Here is an 18,902-nt window from a genome sequence, read left to right on the forward strand (position 1 = left end):
GTGTTTCATTCACTTTGATAGTATGGTTTAACTGGCCATTTTATCTTTTATTTTGAAACCCTTTACTTTATAAAATGTTCCATATGGATATTTACTTTCACTTTGAATAAAGTAAAACAATCGATACTTTAATTGTTGCATCTTTGACATTCCTGTGGCTCCTATATATGAATGCCAGAACTAATGGACTAAAAAATAGTTCGGAATCATTCATGCAAATAACAATATTGAAATCATAATAACAATAACTTTATTTGGAACTTTTTCTTATCTTTTTTTAATTACTGTTAAAACTACTTCTTGTAAATTGCAAGCTTACAGATTTATAGACAATGTTAGTCTCTCTAAGTCTTGGCCATGTCATTCTACCATACGTGTTAATTGTACCAGGAACAGGGCTGGCTGAATTTTTTAGTCACACAGACATAGCTTTATCTTATTTTACTTTTCAGTGCAACCTGCCATTTTCACTTTAAGGAAACATGAATTGATAGATCAATAGAAATGATTAACACAGAGTTTCCTGTTTCACTGTTTATTCCCTTCATGATTAACCAGAAGCTTCAAACAGCTGATATATTATTTAATTTTTAAGTTTACTGAAGTTAGTAAGTATGTGTGATTCTTCTAAGAGCATCAGTTTCCACATTGTGAATGTAACCTCTCTTGGGAAACACAAGAATTCAAGAAAAAAGGAAATTAGCTGTTTTTCTTGCATAATCATTATCTTGTAGGAATCCACACAGAAAAATAGCTATTGTGCTTTGAAGGAATTTTTTTATAAGTGGCTTTTGTTTAGCTCTGTGTGGTATGGCCCAGAAAAAAATCTGGTTTGTTCTTATTAGTAGCTTCCTACCCTGTGTTTTATTTAGTACAATTAATTAGTTAAAACTTTACTCTGCTTTTGTTAGTAGGCAAAATAAAATTATCAACTACCTCCATAAGAACAAAAATCTTGAAATCTAAGGATGTGGATTGGTGGAAAATGAAAGCTCTTTTTCGTGTCGGTGAGATAAAGTGTAGTTAATTGACTTTGCCATGGAGTTAGTCTATGACTTTGGGGGGAAAACATTTTCAGTTTTTAGTTTTGACATTACAGACTTAGACTATCTTTTCATCAAGTTAAGTGGTACTCTACTTGTCAATTTTATGTCTAGATGACTTTTGCAAACAAAGAAAAGTAATGTTTTGGTTCTTCATTAAATAGGTGTTTTATCTTAAATATTTTTTTGTGAAAAAATATGCGATGAAATTTGGAAATTAATTCATAAAGCAATTTTGGACGTTTCCCCCAGTTCAGTTAAAGAAACTTTAGATCAATTGAGGCATTGATTTAGAATCCAGTAAGTGGTACATAATCAGGCACGGTCTTTCCTCTTAAATACCTTGTTTTATAGTGTGGAATGAGAGTCAAAATAAGGGAGAATATATTTTTTAAAAGTCCCTCTTATGTTCTAGGAGGGATACAAATGTTATGGGAGCAATTAATTTTCCCTGGATGTAGTTGGGGGGTCATGCTAATTGATTGGGAGTGGTGGTAGAAAAAGATGTAATTTTCAACAAATATTCAAGGAATTTTTATTGCACACCTACTATAGATGAGCACTCTTGCACATGTTAGAGAGCCATTGTGAACAAGACATTTCTGCTCTTAGGAGCTTATATTCAAGTGGGAAGAAATAGCTACTTTTGACAAATAGGTTGTATTTTCAAAGGTAGAGAGGGGGGAAGTATTTTCAAAGATAGAGAGGAGGGAAGTTATTTCTGTACTTTCTCCCCTTGAATGGGTCATAGATGCTTTGTGGAAGGTCAAGAGCACATGTCAGGGACTTAGCCTTGGTTGGAGGAGGGGCACCTCTCTTTGGTAATAGGAAGGGGAAAGGGAAAATGGGAATCGAGGCAGAGGTTTGGAACTTGATGGTGGGATTTTCAAGAGCTCTTTGCTAAAGATGTTAGTTTTCCCAGCCAAGTTGACTGAGGTCATCAGGTGAGGTTGGGGTCCAGGTGTGTGTTGAGGTAGTTGATGGAGAGAGGAGCAGGAGTGAAATAATTGTCTGAGCTGGGAGTGTACACTTAAGAGAAATACAGCAGGATTTCTGGGCAGCATTGAGCTGAGCAATCACAAATCTAAAACAAAATACATCTGCCTGGTTTGATTTTTCCCTATTAATAGTCTAATATTCAGCTCCTTGGCTACAGGTTAATGTCTGAGTTCATCTAGGGCTGAGGTTTTGATTGACTGCAATAAATTAGATGACTAGATGGATTCTTGACCAGTTTTATGTAGATCTGATGGAACCCATATGTTTATTTTAAAAATCCATTAAAATGTGCTCATTTAGCCCAAATTACAACAGATTTCTTAATTCTAATTCTTTTCGAACATAAATAAAGACTTTTGCAAATTGACATTAAATATGGCCCACCCTTTTTTAATTGCTTGCTTTTCTAAATGGAATAAATTGTATCAGGTGAAACTCTTATTGCTGAATGGTTTTTTTAGTTTTTGAAGAATAACATAATTTTAGTAACGCAAAAAACCCTGCTTTCTGCCAGTGCTGTCTAAATGTGAAGCCCCTTCCCCTGCCCCAACCCTGGCAGGTTATTTCATGGCTGCACTGCTCTCTGCATTTGTTTCTTTTAACAGCCCTTTAATGTTGTCAATTCAAAAAGCTTTTAGCTACCATTAGGAATGGATCCAAAAATCAGTGACAGAAATTAATAGACAATACGTTTGAACAATGCTTTGTTACATCCCATTGCACAATATCTGTCTCCATAAAATTCTTTTCTTGCCAGTGAAGTAGAGATTAAATAGAGTGTAGGATCAGTGAATAAAGCCTTAAGAAACATTCTTAAAACCTAGTTATCCCTTTAAGACTTCTGTCTGTTTCCTTTCTTATCTCCCCTTGGACAATGTTTTATCGTGGAAATTAATTCTGCAGCCCCTTTTGTTTCATACCTTATTTCTCTCAATACATTGCACATTGTTACTTCTGCTCAAGTTACTTTCAATGAAAATGGTTTAGTCCATTTTCATTCCTAATCTTATAAGGATGTATTATGAGTGTGCCAAGTACAGTTCCTATTGTTCTGATTTGAATATAACTACTTCTACCATAGAGACCTAAGAGTGAATTTTTATTACCTTTCCTTTACTTTATAGCAGAATTTAATTTGGACTGAGTATCAAGTTGGATATATTAATCCTAGATTTGAACACAAATAAGCAGATAGATATAGAGATTATTTGTATCTATTGAGATACAAAGTCAACTGTATATATTTATTTATACACTGGGGAGTGAATTTCTTCTGTTGTGATATCAGTTATTGGTGTATTTAGGATTCATCGTGTTAGTGGAACTATAGGTTTTGTTGAAAAACTCTGCACAAGTGGGTGTAGTAGTGTGATCTATGCATTTTCAAGTGGTAAGAGTTCTATTAAATTTAGTCACTATTATATGGCATTTAGGGGATTTGAGAACCACGGTGTAGACCTGTAAGGGATCTTTACACATTATGAATCTTTCAAGTTTTGGGCAGAATTAGTTTTATCAAAGCAAATTTGAACAAGAGAGCTTGCTTGAGTTTAGTAAGGATGTTATCTAAGATTATGTTTTAAATATGTCATTTTGTATTTTTGCTGGATAAGGTTTTTGCCAGTGAGAAAATATACTGAACACGAGACAGTAATCCTTTGGCTGTCTTTTGATTTATGGTCTCTTCTTTTATGCCATTAACCAGATTTGCAATTATCAGGGAGTTGTTTTGCTTTTCTAAGCGCTGTTTAATAGCACTTGCATTTTATTATCAATTAATAGGCTTTTTAAGAAAGTCAATTAATACAAGCATTAATTGTATCAATATTGTATTTTTCCTACAACTTAATGGATTTTTCTTAACCTTACAGTCCAGTGCTGGATATTAAGATAATCATCCCTGTCTAACTGAGGAAGTTGATTTAATTTCCCTGTACTGTTCAGTATGGAAGGCTGGAGAACACCTCACAGCCTATTAATGTATCCACTTCATTATTCTTCTTTGAGCAATATTATGCAAATTAATTGAGAAAAGAGTCACAGGGTGTATGACTACACATCTTTAATTTCCAAAACATCTGTTATTTTAAAGCATCTTACCTGCTAAATCTTTCCTTTTCCTTTTTAGGTAGATACTGGGACCCTCATTGATAATACACCTTCTAAAGGACCTTTTAGGTCCTGGGTTTTCAACTTTTCTAAATTTTTAAAAAACTGAAATAGAGTTGATTGAATTTAGTATTTATAGCTAATATTTTAAGATGATTAAATTTATTCTAGGCATGGCACATCTAGACTCCTGCTAACCAGTATAACTATTAAAATTAAAAAATAATGCAACTTGCCTAAATTTTTTGTTTTAGTACATTTGAATAATGACCTTCACCCCTCCTCACACCCTTTTCCCCACCCCCACTCCAGCCAGAAAGAGAGTAAGCAGTTGAACATGAAGTAAAAAGTCTTTTAATGTTATAGTTAGCTGTATTTTTGAAAACTGGATACCACCCTTCTTCCAGTTAGTCCTGTGACTCATTCGTTTGGGTTACAGTATCCTTCAGAGGGCGATCTAATAATTTTTCAAAGACATCCTGGCCTAAGACTATAACCTTGACAATGCTTACACTGTATTAGAAGGTGTTAATGGAATGAAGGAGAGCAGGCTTCTGAATGGCTGATTAAATAATATTTTTATAACCTTTAGTAATGTTAAACCAGTCAACCTTAGTGGAAAAAAAAAGAGTGATTTCCAGCTGGGCAGAACTCTACTAGATATGACCTAAAAATTAATATTTATGGTTAAGAAGCTATATCCCTCACAGAGTCAAATTTTCTCTGGTGTGTGACTTGAGGGAAGGAATAAGGTAATAAGTTAATTAGTTCTGACATCTGTAACCAAATCCATAGTGCTCTGAGTCTAGATTGTCACATTTTCAGCAATTTGGGCCAAATGAATTTTCACTGACAGTGCTCAGAAAAAAATATACCATCTTGAAGCTAATGGTGAGTGAGCAAAATCCACTTGGAATTGTCTTCTCATCTTCATATTATTCAGATTTTTCTCAGAGTAATCATGTAAATTAGGTCTTAGTATGAAAAGTATCCAAGTAGTAAGATTGTACAAAACAACCTGGGGTTGATTTAAGTAGGAAATTTTTACATTCACTAAACCAGGCTCAAAAGAGTCAAAATTAGTAGCAGAAGCTCAGCTTCCCCGTTATTTAGCCATCTCATCCTTAGGTATAGCTTAACTGGAAGTTTACCCTTGTTCTATATGTTGAAAGAGAGTTTGTTAAAATAAATAGGAGAAAAAATTCCAAGGGGAATGTTTAGCTCCTTAGTATTTTGAAGTCCCTAGTTTGCATACCAACAATCTTGTATGTTTTTCACTAGAGAAGTCTTCATTTTCTCAATTATTGCTTTTGGATTAAGGTGTGTATTTCAAACAGGAAAATTCCCTAGGATTTAGGATGCAGATGTTAAAATTTTATGTAAGATTCATTTTCAGCTTTCTTATGCCAAATAAATAAAATTTTACTCTAAGTAAATAATCTTTTGTTTTAAACCAGTAAGTTGTTACTTCTGTACTGTATGTTTTAAAGACTTTTATCAGCCATTTTTCATTTAGATTAGTGTTTTAACTTTGCTAAAATATCACCAATGTTACTTTCTGCTAGAAGAAATCTAACTGTAGGATTTAAAATCAAGGAATCATCAGTCTGTATAGGAGAGGGAGGATAAATCCTCAATTCTTTCCCTTTACCAGTTTTCAGAGTAATTACTATTGGGTGGCTCTTTGCTTCTAGGTCTTTCCAGTGGAGAGAGTTAAGATGTATATATTTTAAGGGGAAAATAGTCATGAGTTTATACTGTTATTTCCAATTCAAAATCACTACCACTAAGCTTCTTTTACTTTCATTTTATATTTGTGTCTCTTTTGTTTTACATTGAAAATCTTGGTTCCTAATGACATCAACACAATTATATATTCATTTTATCGGGAAAAAAAAAAAAAAAAATAAAATCAAGGAATCAATCCACTGGCTTATATTCCGTCAAAACTATTATAATATCATAAATATCCTGAGGGGTGGGATGGGGAGGGTGGGAGGGAGGGAGATGCATGAGGGAAGGGATGTGGGAGCAGATGTATATGTATGACTGATTCACTTTGTTATAAAGCAGAAACTAATTAAAAAATTAAAAAAAAAAAATCCAATAAGCCCTTCTGTCACTCTCTCTCTTTTTTTTTTTTCTGATTAGTTTAAACCTTTTCAATGAGTTCAGCTACTTCTTGAAAGTTGTTAAAAGGCCCACAGTAAGCTCCATTTGCCTGGTGTCTGGGGTGAAGAAAATATAAAAATTGCTGACATTTATGAGCACTTCCTTATGTCGGGGAGCAGATTGTCCTCCCTCTATTCCATGCTTAGCAAGAGGGAGGGAACCCAAGGACATTCTGCCCCTCTTTTTACTCCATTTTCCCCTGAGGGAGGTGGGGCTGCTAAGCTGATTGGCCCAAGCTGAGGATAGAAGTGTTGCTGGTTTTTACTTGCTGCTATGCTGTCAGGGCAGATGTGGGCCCCTCCTTCTCTCTTTCCTCTCTTGATTCTGGGGCAGGCTGGTCATTCTTGCCCTTGCAGTTGGTTGGGAGTTGGCCATTTTTCTTTTCCTTATAGATGGGTGCAGGTTCTGTCGGAATGGTGAGCAGGAATGGAAGGAGGAGGTCACAAATAGACTTGTGTTATTTCATGTTTTGAAATAATTTTTGGCCTCAGATACTGTATATTTAGAAGACATTTCAGAATTATGATTAAATTCTTGCTTTCATAAGAGGACCCAATGACGTTGAATTTTCTACACTATAGCATTCCAATTTTGGACATAAACTTGCAGTAAAAATTCCAGAATCAGAATATTATAGCATTGCATACACTGACAAAGCGTTCAGATTTATTCATGTAATGGATTTTTATTTATTATATATGAGGAAATAAACCAGTAGCAAATAAGAAAGAGCAAAGTGAGACAAACAAATTTCAGAAACCGTTTGAAAGGCCCTTGGCTTTTTTAAAAATTAACAGCTTTTTTGAGTTGTAATTCACATAATATAAAGTTCATTCTTTTAAAGTGTACAGTTCAGTAGTTTTTAGTGTATTCACTGAGTTGTGCATCCTTCACTGCTGTCAAATACCAGAAGATTTCTCTTACACCATACACATTAAGTGTCACCAGTCACTCTTACCACCAGCCCCCACCCTAAACCACTAATCTTTCTCTGTCTATGGATTTGCATAGTCTGGATTTTTTTTTTTTTAAAGTTAATTTTTTTTTTTTTTAAAGAGCTTCAAATGCTTAGCTTTGTATTTATTCATTTATTTGTTTATTTAATTTTGGCTGTGTTGGGTCTTCGCCTCTGTGCGAGGGCCTTCTCTAGTTGTGGCTAGCGGGGGCCACTCTTCATCGCGGTGCGCGGGCCTCCCACTATCGCGGCCTCTCCTGTTGTGGAGCACAGGCTCCAGACGCGCAGGCTCAGCAGTTGTGGCCCACGGGCCCAGCTGCGCCGCGGCATGCGGGATCTTCCCAGACCAGGGCTCGAACCCGTGTCCCCTGCATTAGCAGGCAGACTCTCAACCACTGCGCCACCAGGGAAGCCCTAGTCTGGATATTTTATATAAATGGAATCATATTATATGTGGACTTCTGTGTTTGGCTTCTTTCACTTTGCATAGTTTTCACAATTCATCCATTTTGTAGCAAGTATCAGTTTATTTATGGCCAAAAAATATTTCAATGTATGGAATATTTTGTTTATTCATCAGTTGATGGACATTTGCATTGTTTCCACTTTTTGGCTATTATGAATAATGTTGTTATGAGCATTCATATACAAGTTTTTGTTTGGATTTATTTTCAGTTCTCTTAGGTCTATATCTAGAGTTGGAATTTCTAGGTCATAGGGCAGCTCTATGTTGAGCTTTTCGAGGAATCCATTGACTTTTTTAAAAATTAATTTGTTTATTTTATTTAATTTATCTTTGGCTACGTTGGGTCTTCGTTACTGCACACGGGTTTTCTCTAGTTGCGGCGAGCTGGGGCTACTCTTTGTTGCGGTGCACGGGCCTCTCCTTGCGGTGGTTTCTCTTGTTGCAGAGCACGGGCTCTAGGTGCGCGGGCTTCAGTAGTTGTGGCGCATGGGCTTAGTTGCTCCGTGGCATGTGGGATCTTCCCGGACCAGGGCTTGAACGCGTGTCCCCTGCATTGGCAGGCAGATTCTTAATCACTGTGCCACCAGGGAAGCCCGAAGAATCCATTGACTTTTAATACAGCTCCTGAATAGGAAGCAGTCAAATACAAACAAGATTTTGGAATTAGATTATTTGGGATAAACTAAGTATTGCTATATCTAACTTAAAAATCATACTTTAATGCAACAGATTATTTTGTAATTATAGATAATTTAGGGAGACTTGTTTGGCTGTATAAGGTATGTTGATTAAAGGAATAGATTATCATGTCTGCTGAGGCTGAAAGAAGAATCAAATTTCCATGTAGAATATTGGTTAATTTGCATTGATATTTCATTGCCTAAAATGGTAACCTGATAATTAATGCTAATAGAGTACTCATTTTTTAGTAGGATGGAGTAAAAGAATATAACATAAATATTTAAACAGTGGAAATGTACCCACATGCTTAGTTTTATGTCAAAGTACATAGTCAATACTCTTGCCAAATGGCAAATTAATCAACGTCCCAGCAGCAGTGGGCCCTCAACCTGTCTGCCTTTTCTCTTCTGTACATAAGGGCATGAGATGGAGGAACACAAGATCCCCAGAGTATAAGGAGTTAGAAATAAGTGATTACCTCTTTCCCAGAAAAATGTAAGCTTTGATGATTCTCTGCTTTGTAGATAACAGGGTGCTTTCCTCATATCTCGTTTGATACTCACAAAAGCCATGTGAGGTAGGTTAGTTTGCTTACTTTATAGATGAAGAAATTGAAGTTCATATTGATTAAGAATTTGCCCAAGTTTCCAGCTAGTAAGTGGCAGAGTCAGGATTTGAACCCAGGTCCTCTGCTCCAGGCACCACACCCTCAGAAAATTATTCATTCCCCAGGAAGGGTGTTGGACGTCGTTGAGGTGTGTCCAGTTGCACGAAAGGACAAGCTTTGGAACAAGACTGTCTAGGTTGGTAACTTTGTTATGGTTTTTAGTTTCATAGGAGCTATAGGTGTAAGGGATTTATACCAAATTCTGTGTCGTACACATTTAAGTAACATTATGATAATGATAATTTAATTTGAAAAATCATTTACAAGCAGCCTGTGTAATATACTCAAGCATGAGAAGCGTTGTGACAAAGCATTGTGCTCTTGAAGTCTTTTCCTTCCTTACATTCCCATCTGAGCTGTTATAACAAACTCTTCACTGACTCCCCAGCCTCCACGCACTCCCTGCTCTAGTCTGGTCTAACAAAGGCATCTTTTTAGGGTTCAAACACATTCATGTCCTCCCTTCCTCTGTGTACAGATGTTCTCGCCTGGCATTCAAAGCCCCTTGGAATATGTACAACTGTCCTTTCAGCCTCATCTGATCTGTAGAATATATATCTCTATACTAGACATGGAGTTCTCTACCAAATTCCCCCCAAACACCTTCAGACTAATTACTCAGTGCCTTTGGTGGCACCCTCTCTATCCCCCATTTCCTTCTTTTTGTCCCATGCTCCCCAATCTTTACAGCCAGGTCAAGATCCTTCTTCTATGTCAAGCCTTCCTGTAAGACTCCAGGCAGAAGCAATCTCTCTCCCCTATTGTTGTTGTTGGTGGGTTTTTTTTTATGGTGGTAAAATATATGTAACATAAAATTTATCATTTTAACCATTTTTCAGCTTTGATGAGGTATAATTGACAAATAAAATTGTAAGATATGTGAGGTGATGGATATATTAATTAACTGGATGGTGGGAATCCTTTCACAATATATACATGTATCAAATCACCATGCTGTACCCTTTCAATATCTTAACATTTTAACCATTTTAAGTGCACAGTTCAGTGGTATTAAGCACATTGACGTTGTTATGCAGCCATCATTACCATCCATCCCCAAGACTTTTTCATCTTCCCAAACTGGCACTGAGTACTCATTAAACAATAACTCCCCAATTCTCCCTCCTCCCAGACCCTGGCAACCACCATTCTACTTTCTGTCTCTCTAAATTTGACTACGTACCCCATGTAAGTGGAAACATACAATGTTTGTCCCTTTGTGTTTGGCTTATTTCACTTACTAATGTGCTCAAGGTCATCCATGTTGTAGCATGTGTCAGAATTTCCTTTCTTTTTAAGGTTAAATCATATCCCACTGTGTGTGTGTATATACATATACCGTACACCACATTTTGTTTATCCAGTCATCCTTCAGTGGATACTTGGGTTGCTTCCACCTTTCAGCTATTGTAAATAATACTGCTATCAACATGGGTATATAAATGTCTGTTCAAGTCCCTGCTTTCAATTCTTTTGGGTATATACCCAGAAGTGGAATTGCTAGATGGTATGTTTAATTTTTTGAGGAACTGCTGTTTTATGCAGTGGCTGCACCATTTTACATTCCCACCACCAATACACAAGGGTTGCAATTTCTCTACATCCTCACCAACACTTGTTATTTTCTTTCTTTCTTTCTTTCTTTTTTTTAATAATAACCATCCTAATGGGTATGGGAACTGGTATCTTATTGTGGTTTTGATTTGCATTTCCCCAGTGATTAGTGATATTGAGCATCTTTTCATGTGCTTATTAGCCATTTGTATACCTTCTTTGGAGAAATGTCTATTCAAGTCATTTGCCCATTTTTTATTTGGATTGGTGTTTTATTGTCGTTGAGTGTACCTTGTTGTTTTTAAGGGCTTAGTTTGTATTTGTCTTATAACACTTTCCGTAGTCTGGCTTGCATTGGCATTGTTTGTGTGTGTCTTTTTCTCCCTTCTAGGCTGGGTGAGCCTCTAAAAGACAGCCATGTTATTTCAGTAGTATCCAGCACAGGTATTGCTCTATACATAGTATGCCTTAAATACCCACTTGTTAAATGTAGTAGAAGACAGTATAGTATTCATTTAACAAACACTTGAGTACTGACTGTGGTCAAGACTCTTTTCTTGGAGCACTGATCTGAGCATGGGGTGCATGGCCAAAGTAGGTGGAGGGCAGCAGTGGGGGTAGGGGAGGACTGGGGTGCAGTTGTTTGAACAATGTGGTGTGTAGTCTTTCCATGAGATCATGCCCATTTGAAAAAAAAAATACTATTGCGCAATAAGTAGAATCATGACTTATGTTTCAAATTTACATAGCTGATTTTTTGTTCTCCTACTTTTCTACCTTGCTTCTGACATTACTACCCTCAAGCCCCTTCTCCCATTGGGGCGTAGCTAATTGGAACATTAACTGCAAGGCTCAGATGTCATTGGGAGCAACCATGAAGGTAACCAGCCCTTTTCATCCTCCTCCCTTCAGTAGGAAGCTTAGGTTTTTGAGATCCTGTGGGTATTTTATCTTTGTTCAAAACTGATATTGTTGATATCAATATCAACTCAAGCTGTGAAAAGTGATAGTTTTAGCAAGCTATTAACAAACTGCTATTCAAGGGTACACCAAATCTTGTATGGTGACTCTTGACCTGGTAGCTGTGACGTCTGATAAGTGAGTCTCCCAGATTTAATTGTGACATGTAAACTCTGACCTGGGTAAGGGTGGGTTGTCAGCTCCAGGCGAGCCACCTATGTCCTAAGTACTGCAATTTAACTTTGGGTTTCCAAGGTCAGATCTATCAGATTTATTTCATTAGTATTAATGAACTAAATTCTTGAAGTTTTGGTAGAGGAATTATAAATTGTGCTGTTGAGCCTCTTTGCTTATTTCCATGACAACTACCTTTTAAATATTAGGAGTGATAGGCATTTATAAGTGTTCTCAAATGCTACCAAATTACTTCAGTTGAATTAACTGAAATCACATTATTCTCTAATATTAGCATTCTTGCTGCAAATCTACAGAGTTTGGACTTCATATAAATTAAACATTTTTAAAAAGTTAGGAGTTGGCTGAACACTTCTTTTCGTCATTTTTTATATGCTGTAAATTTTCTCTGTGACCTGTTTAGACTATATATTTTTCTAAAGTATGAGTCCCCAGGAAAATGGTGTAAAATTCACTTTTCTAGTATGCATTACATTTGTTTTAGGAGGAATATTTAGGAACTAAGAAGAGGTGCTTATGCATATTTTTTTGGTTAGTATCAATTGCCTGCAGATTATCTGTGATAAATTATAAAATTTGGACCTATTGTTCACTCAGGTCTAGCGTACTTTCTTGGTTTCCATCCCATCACTATTTGGTCTATATACTTAGATATTTTAAATAATTTAATTTTAAGCAAAATGATAGTGAGAAGATATATTTGTTGAGGGAGATAATTAAATGTCTTCATTCTAAGATGAATACTAATGTTTTCTGCACTTTCAAGTGTTTTAGTTTTTTGCATTTGTGTGTGTGTGACCAAATATGCCCCCCCCCCCACAACCTAAAACACTTGAAAATGATGAAAAACTGGAAGCATAGGAATAATAAGACTACAGATAATCTTTTGTCATTTTTGCTTGTTGAAGAAGGCTGAATCACTTACAACCTTTACATTTTAGGCATTTGAGTTTTGAATGTTTGTAAGTTGGAGTCTCTACGGGAAATAGATGGACTCTCGAATAAGATAATTGAGGAAAATTCAATAAAGAGACTGTTTACAAAGATGTGAGCAGAAGAAAGTGAAACCAACAAAGGATGGTGCAACACCATGGGATTACAAGTGTTACCTTCCTATTTCCACTTGCCAGAAAGGATAAGGGGAGGGAGAGGTTACCAGAAACCAGAGGGTAGGGGCTTCCTGACAAGAGCTGTGGCCTTTGTTGAGGGATGCTGCCAACCCATGGTGACCTCGCAGTGGGGATATAGGGAATAAACACCTTGACCTCACTCTCTTCCTTCCCTTTAATCTCCTGCTGATGCCTCCTATTGGCTGAATCCAACAGGAAGCTACAGGACAAGGAAACCCCTACGCATCATCCTCCCGGGGCACACAGCAGGTAGAGAAGGATACAGAGTGGATCTCTAAGGGCAAATGGAAAATATCCATCCCAAATGCATTCTGCACCTCCCCCCCCTTGTTTGCTCCCTATCATCCTATCATGATATTGAGTATTAGGACACTAAAGAAGAGATCTAGCTGTCTGAGCTATTTAATAGTGGAAGTCCTGGATGCTGCTTCCCCAGAAATCCTGAGTAGCCCAGACGAAAAGTGACATTGAGCCTTGTTGGCTCACAGCCTGTTTCTCCTACAGGTGAAATATCGGGGGCTGCCTCTAAACACAGCTCAAGCACTGCTTGCCCCGCATTCCCTAATTTCACACTGGGATTCTTCATCAGGACTGCTTAAGCATTCCAGAAAATTGAGCATCTCCAGTGTGTCCAGAATGGACTAGGTTCTGAAGCCATAAAGACAAGTAAGACACGGACTGTAAGCTTCTTAAGAAAGGAACTAACAAGTGTGACGTAAAAATTACATGCTATAAAATATTGTAGGCAAGGAAGGCTTCATATAGGAAATTAATCTTGAAAAATGAGTAAATACTCTCCAGGTGACCTATCATTATAGCAGCACAAACGAAGATTTGAGATGACCTGACATACTTATCAGGAAAACTTATCAGGAAAGTTTTGGACCAGCTGTTTTTTCCCAAGCCAATCAAGGCAATTCTGTCTTTAAAGGCACAGAAGTCCTACCACAAGACCTTTCCATTTGGGAGTATGCTGGTAGCAACAGGCCAAGAGGGACATAATCCTGCCTTCCATTCACCCTCATAAACAGCTACTGTTTTCAGAAGTTCCTGGCATTTGGGGGCAATTCTGTCATATTGTACTCAATTTCTGCATCTTACCACCTTCTTGACCAACTTCCAGGAACGAAGTGAGGGTTCACCTGAACACTGGCTGTGATTGATACCTTCAGAGGTCTCTTCATCTCAGCTGCTGTCTAAACCTACATATATCCATATGCAGTGGAAATGGTTGCTTCTAGTGTCTCGAGGAGTGGTCCTGTTCTTGGACCAGTGGAAGGATCCAGAGCAACCTGCCTGAGATTGTGAATCCTATCCCAAAATAAAATATATCGTAGTCTTCCTCTAGGTTGACCCATGTACCTCCCCTCCCAGGGGGGGCATCTGAGGAAGGAGGATGGTGTTCCTCTAGCTTGGCTTTTAAGTAGTAGTTGCAGGGACTTCCATGGTGGTCCAGTGGTTAAGACTGCACACTTCCACTGCAGGGGCTGCGAGTTCAATCCCTGGTTGGGGAACTAAGATCTCACGTGCTGCGCGGCACAGCCAAAAAATAAACAGATGAAAGAAACACCTTTAAAAAAATAAATAAATAAAAAGTAGTTACATACCAGCAACCAGCATTTCAGAGATAAAGACCCTGAAACTTGAGAGTTCAAGAAATTTATTCAAGATTGCACAGGTTTTGAGTTTCAGAGCCAAGGTTTCTAGAGCAGGATTACAACATGGGCTTTGTGGTCGGCGAATTCAATAAATGTTTGTTAAATGAATGAATGAATAGATTGTCAGTCTTGTTGGAATGTCAGATCAGCAGAAGAATTGGTTGGTGATTGCCGCTGAACAGAAGATGTCTATTTTGAGGCTTGTTTCTCTAAAAAATTTCTAGGATAGAAATGCTCTTTTGATATAATAGGTCTAGTTCAGTATTTTTGAGCCTAAAAGGCAACTGTTGCGGGGGAGGGGGGATGGTCTATATCCATGAAGGCCCTTAAAAAAAGATTTCCTATATGTTTAAATTTGTTTTCCAGAAGGACAAGTTCTCATATAACATAGTTCATGATACGTCTTAAATCTCTTTATAGATAGTATCCCTTCTCATGTTGCCAACAAGGAGAAAACAGGTGCTGGGGGAACTTTAGTTTGGGGAGCACAGATGACATGTAATTTCCTTGGGATTCTTCTGTATTTGTTTTATAAACTCTCATACCCTGATATACTTTGATTGATGAAACTGATGAGACAGAGAGAATGCCAGCTTAAGCAATAGGGCGTGATTATAAAGGTTTGGGTGTTTTTCACGTATTACTGGAGAAACCATCTTTTTTATCAGCTAGTGTGTCTTTTTCCAGAACATGAGCAGTTTCATGATTCCCCTTTAAGCCTTTGGGTAAACAACCTCGCTTTAAAGGAAAGGAATTTCCATGGTCAGAACAGACAAGTTTTTTCCTTGTCATTTATCAGTTACCATACTTGGGAGCTGGGGAGTTTTGTTCCCTGTTTAGTCCATTAGTCACGAGGGCCATTGGTCACAGGTCTTCCTGACTGATGTGTCCTTGTGAGCTAGCCCTAGTGAGCCTGCAGGCCTTGAGACAGGTGAAAAATGAATACACTTGCTGTGTCTGAGAGAACATTTGCTTTTGCCTCCTCTTTTAAAACTTCTGAAGGGGCTTTCTCTGGGCAGAGTGAATTGGATTTCTCTGTAGAGTTTTTCTCTGTAGATGATCTATTTAAAGTTTTGCTTCAGTTGTAGTATTTCAGGCATCCAGTATTCTCATTTACTGTTCTTTTGAAATTTTCTATCTTTGGGGCAATAAATACAAGAGAGAAAGTCTTTTTTTTTTTTTTTTTTTTTTGTGGTACACCGGCCTCTCACTATTGTGGCCTCTCCCGCTGTGGAGCACAGGCTCCAGACACGAAGGCTCAGCGGCCATGGTGCATGGGCCCAGCAGCTCCGCGGCATGTGGGATCTTCCCAGACCGGGGCACGAACCCGTGTCCCCTGCATCGGCAGGCGGACTCTCAACCACTGCGCCACCAGGGAAGCCCCGAGAGAAAGTCTTTGTATCTAGAATCTGACATTTATACCCCTCTACTAGGTGAGCTTCTGGAGCCCAGAAACTGTACTTTCAATTCTGCAATGTCCTTAGTAACCTCTAGGATGTTTCTTTTCATCTCAAGTTAGAGAGAATGGAATATTCTGAGTTCCATTGCATTTCTCATCTACATCATCCAGGTTACGTTAATTATTGTAAATCGTTGTGAGTGGGGACTCTAGGTAGCCTCGTTCCCCCAAAAACAACTAGCACAGCATATAGTTAATGATTAATATATTCTTGTTATTAATAAGTTAGTTGTGTTTGACCCAATCCAAAGGAAGGTAGTATCTGCTTGAAGAGCTTCCATTAGTTAATAATTATTAAACGTTATAACAAATAAAAAATGTGCTGAAGACTTAGAAAAAAGTGTTTGAGCAATATCATTATCAATAGGTAAGTTTACTTTTCCTTTGGTTTCTGAAGTTATCTAAATTCAATCCAGCAGAAAAGAAGCCTTCTTGGATAAGTAGGATCCAAGATTAAGAAAAAAAAAATGGAAGGAAGGGTTTAGGTAAATGAAATCTTCTGATTGTTAATCTGCGTGTATAAAATCCACAGTAGATTTTTATTTCAACATCACTTAGTCCTATATAAGTAGAATTTGCTTCGGTTAAACACAGATGCAAGTTCAAAATATATGCCTGACAGTGTACTAACACTGAATGTAGCAAATATTTAGAATTAACTTTTAACCCAAACATTACTTCATGTTATCTCAATCTGCATTGGAAAATTTATCTAAGTAAATTAGTTGAGATTGTAGTCCTCAAAACTAAGTTGTGCTTCATTGTTAAATAGCCCTGGGCTTCTTTTTTAAATGATAATATTTAGACTGATCCTTCCCTTCAGACTTGACTTTCCAGAAAGCAACAGTGTGGCTTTTGAGGCTGACTCTGAGTTGGAAGGAAACCATGGAGGTCATCTAATCTAGTGGTTTCTCCACCTACGCACAGTGACACAGCTGGTTATTTGACATTTATGGGGGTACAAGTTGTGCCTCCTTCCTGGGGAGGAAAAACTTCTTTTTACCCCTTAATCCATCCTCCAATCTGTGTGTCAAGAATTGAGCTGACCATTTCAATCTAGTTTCATCCAATTTTATTTTACTTTTTTTTCCCTGTTTAATTGTATTGGATGACATGAATTGGGGGAAACAGATGCTTAGTGCTTGAGAGGGAGGAACTATTAAAGGCAAAAGAAATCACACGAAAAGGATTTTCTGGGTTTTTCCAACTTGGATCTAGCTATTTTTGTAGGTTGATTTAGAGCAGGGCAAAAAGATTTTGACTTTCAAATCAAAGTGATAATAATCTCAAGAGGCTTACTAGAATCCTTTCTAACTGTCATATTTTTTTTTAGGATAATAACAAACAATAACAACCATAATAAAAATAACAATAATAACAACAGCAACAATGATGTGTCAAGTGTTTTAAAACATTCTTTTCTTGAACACTCATGACACCCCTATGAAGTAGGTACTATTATAATCCCCACCTTGAGGAGGGGGGAAATGAGGAAACTGAGGCACAGAGAAGTTAACTTGCCCAAAGTCACACACTTTAAATCTTCTTGAAAGAAATAGTCCATTTTTCCATTCATTATAGCTTGAACTAAATGTGATATTTACCCCTTTTTAACATATGATTAAAAGAAAAATATGAAAATTTGAGTTGCTTATCATTTTGCATTAAATATTGTGAGAAAAGCATATCAGCGTTGCAAAAATCATTAGAAGAATGGAATAGAGATTAACAGTTACCATTTCTGGAATCTTGGGTTTATGGTAAGATTTTTTTGAAATGGACTCTTGAACCATAAGAAATTTAGTATTTGTTAACTTAGAAATCCCTAAATTCTGAAATGCATTGTTTAGTTGTTAAACTACTAGAACTAGAGCTGTTACTTCAGCTGTTTTTCACAGGTTCAGGCCCACCCTCCCCCTTAAACAAGTTTTCCTTACCGTGGCCAGTGCCCTCTGGGACTACACCTGACCAATGACCAGAGATGCATACTGTGAATTAGCGTACTAGGAATGTTGTTGTTAATATTATAGCTGAGAGGCATCCCATTCTCTGTCTAGTGAAGCCTTGGTTAACTCAAATCCAAATCACAAGAAACCTAAGGTTACAGGAATGTTTTTTATTCAAAGGAGGCAAATAATAAGAAAATAAGTTAATATTAGAATAATAAGAAAGCAGAGCACAAAGCACAAAGACTTCTTCAGAATGTTCTGGGAATGATGAATTCAGTCTACTATCTGATTGTCTTGTCCTTACCTTTATAGGGCTATACAGTGAATACTCATTTAAGCGGTGATAATACTGAGATGCAGGAAGATAGACCCTCAGAACTAGGAGGTTCCCCTTATTATTTAGATGAGGACTTGGAGGCCCAGAGAGGTGGTCTGCGTGAGGTCATTTTTAAAAGTGGTGCTGTTGTCTTTTTATTGTTTCATCCTGCCTCAGTCATCAAAGATTCATTCATTATACTGTTTACTAAGGCAGGATGTAAATTAATGCGTTTTAGGAAACGTTTACCAAGGGTTGAGACAAACAGTATTTTCTGCTTTAATCATTTGCTTTTAGTCGAAAGGCTGGAAGGACAGTATTTTGGATATGTGAAAAGGATTAAGATGCATAGAAAGGACAGAGGAGTAATAGGATAATACCAGAGAGCCAGCACAATTAAGTGATAAATCATGTGGTACCAATTTTAAATACCAATGAACAACATTTCCCAAACAAAATTTCCCTGGGATATCAGTAGTTAAGCTGTAAAAAAAATTATCCTCCATGCCCAAGTTAGTTTTTGGAATGCTGACTCCTATATACCCATCTTAGGAATTCACAACTGGTGTTAACTTTTTAAAGGCTCTGA

Source organism: Mesoplodon bidens (genome assembly GCF_964165515.1).
Source record: "Mesoplodon bidens genome assembly, chromosome: 3".
Classification (NCBI taxonomy): domain Eukaryota; kingdom Metazoa; phylum Chordata; class Mammalia; order Artiodactyla; family Ziphiidae; genus Mesoplodon; species Mesoplodon bidens.